Genomic DNA, 8938 nt, shown 5'->3' with positions numbered 1-8938 from the left:
AAAATGACTTTAATGGATAAGGGCATACCCGATTTGTTGACTCATGATGGGAATAACATCAAAGTTGAAGCATTTATTGGCGAATGCCTTGGTGATACAATCAAATAAAAAACTCCATTCCTTTCTGATATTTGATCTTTTCAGTTGACCCAGCTTTCCCAAACTTTTCTCATAGCCTAGACTGGCCATAAGCTGCTGTAAAACAGGATCCTCCACTGTTGAGAATGTACAACCTTCAGGTAAGTGGAGAGCTTTACGAACTGCTCCTGGAGTAACCACATGTTCGACGTCTCCTGATGTAAAAATTATGCTTGGGGAACCAGCAGCACTACCATTATCAAAAAGCCCAGTTCGCCAAAATGTTAGCACTTGTTTGCTTGAAATAGTTTGAGGTTGGGTCAAAGCATACCCAATCTCACTATTGGCTATTAAATCTTGCACAAAGTGCATATCTGATGGAGCTTCAGCCTTATTCAAGATTGCAGCATAGTTATTTGGTACAAACTTGGCTCCATCAACAATTAAATCCTTGGGCGCCATCAGAAATAAGTGAGAAATTAGTGTGCCTGAAAGGTGTTTGATGAAATGTCTGTATACAAAACCGTAAGAAAATGTGAGAGAATAAGAAAAAGAGAGAGAGAGTGAATATAATAGAAACTAGTATGGATGCCCGCTTCGCGTGGCGTTAGTTTTTTAATAAATTGAGAGGACAATCAAGTGATTACACGGAACTACTTTTCCAAAATTAGAAGTTGGATGCGTATTGTTATTTTTTTTATGAGGGTGCCCAGAAAATGGAAGAAGGTTAAATGAATGGGATTACATATTTGGAAAACCGTTTAGAAAGGATTGGGTGGGATGATTTTTTTTTGTTGCCGAATTACTTCCTCTTCTTTGTTATTTTTAGTCCGTAGTAGAACCTGATATCGAAATAAGTTGAAGATTTTAACATTACGTTGACGGTTTTCTCATCTATAGAAACTGTACGTTTAACAGTTATAGAGTAGTAGTGTTAAACATAATATGGTAATGTCATAATATGTTCTTTAGTACATGAATAATGCAAAATGTAATTTAAGAGTCAAAGGTCCGTACTTGAGAGGGTGCGTTCTTTACTCAGAACTATCAACTCATTCCTGTACAACAAGTAGTTTCTGCAAATAATAAATACATTTTCAAATTCAACTAAATGTAATATAAGTGTATATATTGAAAGTGTTGAATAATTTGATTTCAATTTTAGTAATACGTAAAATGAATTGTTCCATAAGTCTATATATTGAAAGTGTTGAATAATTTTATTTCAATTTTAGTAATACGTAAAATGAATTTCTCCATAACTTCAACTTTTGCTTTAATAATATTGGACATATCATTTGCGGGAGATATATTCTATAATTAAACTTTTTTGCAAAAAAAATAGATCAAAATTAATTTACTTTGTATAGTTTAAGTTTATTTATTCAAAATAATTGACTCAGTTAATTATAAACTATGTACGTAGCTTGAAAAATTTATTAAGTAATCGATATGTTTTCTCACCTCCAAATTCCTAAAATTACATAACAATATCGTGTACTCATCATGTTAAGAAAATTATAATTTACAAATTTACTATGTTTAACTTCTCTAACTTTCTTAAGAGCAAAATACCAATTTTAATATTCGGATGTCATTACCAATTGTAGTATTTGTTGTTATAATATTTTTTAGGTTAGTGCTTAATATAAATTAATTTGAATAATAAAGTTTGTAAAACCTTTTGTAAGGAGATAATATGTAGATATCAGTAAATAGTGCATTTTTAATCTGTTTCATTTAAGTGAATAAATACACATCTTAAATTTTAAATATAATGGACGTAGGTGCAAATAATAATTGTTTATTACTATACGTAGTTCTTGAACAATGTATTGGTTTGGAAAAAAATTGAAAATTTTAAGTTGAAGATAATTGTTTAATAGCACCTTTTTTTTATTGTTATAGGAATAATATGATTCTTTTGTAAAAAGTCTTCAGAATTTACATGATGTACTTACGTTACACTAACCAAACTACATGATTATAGTGTCGAAATAATTCTCCTTTTATATATCCAAAATATACGTAATGAAGTACAAATAAAGTTTCATTTTAAAGAATCTGTATAAAATTTTAATTGTATATTGATTGACATACTATTTTTTTGACATAACTGGAGCCATCATTTGTGGTTTAAAAATAATGTAATCTATGTTTTTTATAAAAATCAAAATTTTAATTTTTTATTCAATTAAAGTCACAATTATGTATTTAAATCAAAGTTATTATTATGTATTTAATTATTTATTATAATTAATACTGATTGGTTCAAATGTTTTCATCTGCTACCTAACCATTCATCGAAGAGACACGCCTGTTAGATACCGTGTCTTGGTGAACGCACAAACAGACCATTGCATGTGATACACCTGGACTATTCATCTCCCCAAGACCTCTATTAAAGCAGACTGCATCTGATTAGAAACGGTTCATTCATCATCACCTCTCACTCATATTACTATTTCTCTTCCGCTTCATTCAAGTTCAGATCAATCACAGCGATGGCCTCCACTTCAAAGAACATGTGATTCTCTTAACTGATGCATCTAGATACTTATATGAATACTCCCATTTCTCTGAATTTGTACTCCCTTTATATGCTTTTTTGCGTTTGCTTACTGTTATATGATTTTCATATTATGCATGTCTTCTTCTTACTCACTTGCATATCTTCTATAACCTTTGTCCTCTTATCACTTTCATGTGCTGTATAATAGGATGTCCACACCCATATTTGATGATGCCTCAACTTGTGTAGATTAATGATTCATACCTTGTGTCAAATATAGATTAACTTAGGCCTCTTATTAAAATTTGGATTCATGTGTTGTAAGTGCTAAATCGGGGGGGGGGGGGGTAAACGTTTGTAGTTTTTTAGGGTTGGGTTCATTCCTCATACTTGTCATATGATTTCTTTCCCTATTATTTCAACTGACTTATGACATTCTCATCATTTCATTTCCTATTATTACATTATTGGTGAACTTAGATTGGAATTTTTTTATTTTACTCCTATGATATGGCCTTTTTAATGTGTCCTAACAGTGGTAGCAGTTCCGATGAGTGCAAAAGTGCCAGATATGAGAACCGGAGATTCATCAGGTCGGAGAATATGGAAAAGAGCATGACTAATCTCAATAGTTAACCTGGAAGCTGTGTCGAGGATGGTAGAGGAGCTAGGGGAGAGCCACATGCAGTTCACTGGGCACATGACGATGCAGCAGGAAGAGTTTAACAATAGGTTCAAGGCGCAACAACACCTTCTGCTTGAGGAGATTAGGCTTCTGAGGATTGAGCATGGTGAGATCCGCATGAAGATGAATGAGTGGTTTTGAAGGCTTAAGATTGTGGTGAGTTTAATGTTTATTTCTATTTAATTACATTTTAATTACATTTTAATTTTTTGATGAACAATGTCCGTTTTATTTTGGATGATCAGATTCAGATGTAAACATATTTATTGGTTTACGTTATGTATTATGAATGTGGTTTGTTTCTAAATATTGTCATTCATTTTCATTTTATTTGAAAACTAATTTTATTATGTATTACCATGGAAAGGTAATGCTTCATTACCTATCTTTAAAGTAGACATTACTTAGAGTAGGACTACTTGGCAAAATAGTGTTTAGAGGCATCTGTAAGTAACTATTAGTAGGAGGAAGGCCTACAGACTGACGTAATTAGTAAGGCTTGGTTGGTAGGTAAATATACTCAAGATTCTGTATACTGAAGGTTCTGTAATTTGGAAGAACTATTACTTCACTTAAACTCACTATTACTCCTAAATATAGATGCTGTCAGTAGCCAATTAGTATTGTGCAGCATCGACCCGCTCAAAAGGAGTATGCCTGATGTCCTTCCAGATCAAGTTCACTGATACAACTCCTCTTCTGCAACTTGTACTTCGGTTTCCTTCTACTTCTGTCAAAACCGTTGTCTTACATTACAACGTTCAAGCTCCTGTATATATATATATATATTATGTATTACATGTACTTCTATACATAATTTAGTTAATCAAATATATTGGGAGATTGAAATGAAATAGTAAGGTCTGATTACAACTAACAAATGAGTACTCTTACCTATTCAGTTCTATATCAGTTTGTGCCAATATTGCTTCTCGTATTAATTTGTAACATTAAATTATAATTTTTAAGAAGAAGAATATAATTTCTGGCATTAATTTCCTTTATTTTTTTTAAATTTATATTTCGATTCTGAAATTTAGTTTTATAATTTGGGTTCGGATTTGAATGTGCCTTTAAACATAGGATGTAATATAATTGTATTTGAAAATTATTTATTTCAGTCAAATTTATTAAAGCGAGCAAAGTTAATCAATTTATTGAGAAAAAAATGTAAAAATTGGAGGAAGGAACATGTATTTTATATAACACTATATTTAAAAACTGACAAAATATTGACATGATTATGAAAGAAGAGACAATTTTGTTTATCCTTATATTATAATATATTACAGCCATAACAATTTATATGGTTACATTTAATTTTAATTAAGATCTTCATAACTGTGAAATAAAATGGGTGGGTTTGTCAAGTTAGTTGTAGTACCAAATGCGTAAAATCCGAATCCTAGAAATTAGGTAATAAAATTTTTCAACATAATCATAAGTTAATTTGGTCAAATAGAAAGGTGTGATAAATTTTACAATTATTTATGCCATTACACATACTGTTATATTATTATTATACGTATACATGGTCACACTTGTCAAATATAACAGTTTAGGGTGATTACGCTTGAAAACCATAAAATTCATTACATAATAGTTTTACCTCCTCACTTTGAAGGTTGGAGGGAAAAGTAGAAGCATGGGGACATAGAGTTTCACATTGTACAGGATGCAAAATGCAAGCAAAATAGATTGTGGAAATCATTAGAATATGATTCTTTCTCCTCTACTGGTTTCATGGATTGGGCTTCTATTTTGTTGCTGGAGACCGAAAGGTAAGATTTGTCATCATGTCCAGGTGGTAGCTGCTGCTTGATTCCTATAAAAGGAAGTCAAGCAAAAAATGGTATTGAGAATATACGTTGTTTAATACTGGCAAGGGAAGGTTGGGGTGTAATGTGTTACCGTTATTGTCTGTTGCTGCATAGAGGCTGTTGCCTCTATTAGATGTTGGTTTGGATCGATGAAGGCTGTGCAAATGTTTGTTGCAAAGTATGTTTTGGCCTTGTCCAATACATTGAATTCCTTTATGATAAGTTTGATGGTGTATTTCTTGTTAACCAGTGCTTTAAACTCTGAAGGGAATGACTTATCTTGTCCCATCTGAAAGTATAGTAAGAAGTTAGCGGTCTTTGGAAGGAGGCATGAAATCATAGGTAAAAGTATTAGATGTTACCTGTTTGAGGATGTGCACAGCTCTTTTTCCAATGATAGCTCTTACCTGCTGGTCGTTCAGTATGATGTCAATGCAACCCGTGTTATCTGATGCCTTTACAGTTAACTTGAATCTATGTATATTGAAGAGGCCGAAGAAGGTATTAATTTACTGTCAAATGTAGACATAAAATTCTGTGGTGGAGAAGTTTGTAATCTGTCACTTACATCTTGTCGGGGCAAGGCAAGATACGATTGCAATGCATACAGTACCATTGATCTTCCTCAAATTCTATTTCTCCAAAGCATTGTGTGCAAATTGTCTTGTACCATGAATCGGTCTCTTCGACCGCAGTGATAATGAGGTGTGCACAAATTTGTCTCTACAAGTACATAAACTGTAATATTGAACGAAGAAAGAACTGGTACTTGTTTAGGTTTGCATTACCATGATGTATTCCTTCCCCATGCTTATAATCCTCGCAACATTAAGCATTTCCACCGCTGCATGTTTGTCCATTGCATACAATTCTTGTTGGAAAGCAGGTTGTTTCAATCCTAATGATATTTGGCGAATGTTGAAATTGTTAGATGCATGATATTAGTGTAAGGAATTATGTCAATGTAATTTCTTTACTTACTTCTGTCTTAGCTGCATGACACTGTAATGATTATAGTTGATATAACATTGAGTCCCCCTACACTTGAAAGATCGACTTGATCTTGCAAGGGAAACATTTGTTTACACATACACAATGTATATCGAGAAGCGTCAAAAAACATAAAGAGGTTATGGATTCATTAATACACGGAATAAATTACTACTTTCATACCATTCCACAATCCTACTCGGCTACTTGCAATAATCAGTATAATAGATTTTTCATGAACTTCTTTTATTTGTTCATCATACATTTCAGCAAATGTATCCCATAAAGTGACATTGATTGAGGACCTACGCATTATTTCCGGGATATTTGACGATTAAGGACGAAAATAACCTAAAAATATGGAAACTGAAACGTAGAAGGAAAATGTAACCTTCCATCGGTGAGTATTAGCTTAACTTGCTTCTGAGCATCATTGAATTTGTTAACCAAATGTGTGAGTGGCTGATAAAATATCATAATTCCAATTACATCTGTGGATACAATTATTTGAAATTGTTAGTTTCAGTTCAAGGTTTACATGTTAAAAACATTTATTTATTGATTTCACCTGCCAAGTGAGTTGTTTGTTTTGTAAGCTCCATCAGCTCGCTATGATCATAGAAATCAAAAGCATTATTTTCAATAGTACATGTACTTTCCTGAATCTCTTTAATTTGAGTGTATTTTGAGAAAACCAACTTGCACATCATTTGTGAGGCATAAGAACTTGTCATCGGGTTTGTATGTCTGAACAACAAACTTCCTAATGATATAGCACTTGCCCACAGTGAACTTCTCTCTTAGCGCGTCATCTGCGTTTCCAGGGATGAAAGCGTGCATCCTGCTATTCTGGGGGGTTTGCAGGAAATGGACATTATATTCTGCAGCTGTATGTATAATAGTAAAAGTTCATAACATACTTTACCTTGTCATCTAAGAGAATGATGTTGAAACTTTTGAAAATTTCGCCTTTTCTTGTAGCTCCTCTCCAGAACCTTGTAACTCTTACTCTGATTTTCCAATCATACTTCCAAACTTTGAGGCTACTTAGGTCGTCATACTTTGCTTTGGACATGTTGCTCTTCACAGGGTAGGTACAATGCTCAATTGTTTGGTGGTTGAAAGTTCTCTGCTGTAAATAACTTTCATTATAGTCAGAGAACCATACTGTGTTATGTTTAACACCTACCATAATTTGCACTTATGTTTGTTTTGATAACAACATTTACTTACCCACAACTGTAAATGATGAAGGAAAATTTTATTTATTTTCCTTTATATTTGATTATGGTGTGCTTTTAAATTACCTATTTGTTTTTTCCAAATGGCAAAAATGAACAATTGTTCTGTCACACTTTATCTTTTATAGCTTGTACCTGTAAGTGGACAATTTTGCAAATCTTGTATTCTTATAAGGTGTTTGTAATGTATGCTAATTTCTTTGTAATTACTTGTTGTTTGGCGTCAGCAATATGGGCAACTACTTCTTTCATATCTTATCATAATTAAATGCATTCAATTACAACTGATGTTCTTAACAAAATAGATAATGACATTGTCTGAATAGTTACAACTGCAAATATTGGCTTTACGTAGAAAAAATTCCCAACTGCAAAATTATTGCAGCACAATGTTTGAGGTTAACCTCTTTGTCTGGAGAGTACAGATCTTCAACAGTTTTCTGTGAAATTTCAGCAACGGCTGCGTGAGGTAAAACTATTATGAACGATCCAGTGTCATCCGAGCATTTTGTTTCCAACCGAAAACTGTATTACAAAGAAACTGATTATGCATGCAAAAAATGGTCAATGTTCATAGTATTGTAAGTTAATTACTTGTCATATTACCTTCTTCTGGGATGTGGTATGATCCTCTTACAATTTTGACATTTGAATTTGTCAACTATGAATGGAACTTCAAGGAGATATCTTGTGCATTTTGTTAGATACCAATTACCATCCTCATTAACCTTGTCAATCACAACTTCGCACACAACTTCCCTCTGAAGAGGAATATCATAAGTTAGTTCCTCTCCAATGACAATGACAATACCACCTAAATAATTACAGTACCTGAATATGTGTTTCAGTTAACAGAGTAATATCTCTCACAGTTAGTGTCTGTTTAGTGTCTTGTTCATCATCATCAGACATTTCAGTCATTTCATCGCATTTGAAGGCATTGCATAGCATAAATAGGAAGGTATATTATATTTTCTAAATTTTCTTAAGTAAAAAATTAACCTGTTTATGAGGTCATGAACACTGTAATGATCGGGATTGATAAAAATCCTTGTTGCAGGGTAGTTTGTAAGGTGTGCTCTGCCTATATCCTTAACAATATTTAGCACAAATGGTATGGATATTCTTCATTCTGCATCCGCTAAAGTGTCTTTGAAAGAGCTGGGGAAAAGACTGTGTTTTGAGGTTACTGATATGTCTATGTCAGATTCAGATTCTTCGGGTACTTTTCATTTCAGTATGTAGTATATTACCAAAGAACCATACAGAATAACCAATTTTGTTTGCTTTATAACAGATGCTTATTTGGAGAGATCGCCAGTCCAAACAACAGGTACAACAATACTCTGTCCATTTAGATAGGATGTCTGTTGGCCTTTATGCATAATTCAAAGTAATTATTTTTATTCCAGGATTGGTTAATCACATTTCATCAGGAGGAAGTCAATTACATGTGATTTTGCATGATACGGCTGAGGCAAATGTTGAGGAAGGTACCTTTGAATTGATGCCTTAATGACTTCTTATAGTTTCATACGTATGTGTATATTATGTGCGGTTGATCGTTGGGATGTATGCAATATTATAACTAATTATTTGTATTCTAGGATTG

Source organism: Apium graveolens, unplaced genomic scaffold (assembly GCF_009905375.1).
Source record: "Apium graveolens cultivar Ventura unplaced genomic scaffold, ASM990537v1 ctg2830, whole genome shotgun sequence".
Classification (NCBI taxonomy): Eukaryota; Viridiplantae; Streptophyta; class Magnoliopsida; order Apiales; family Apiaceae; genus Apium; species Apium graveolens.
Note: the sequence above shows the minus strand (reverse complement) of the source record.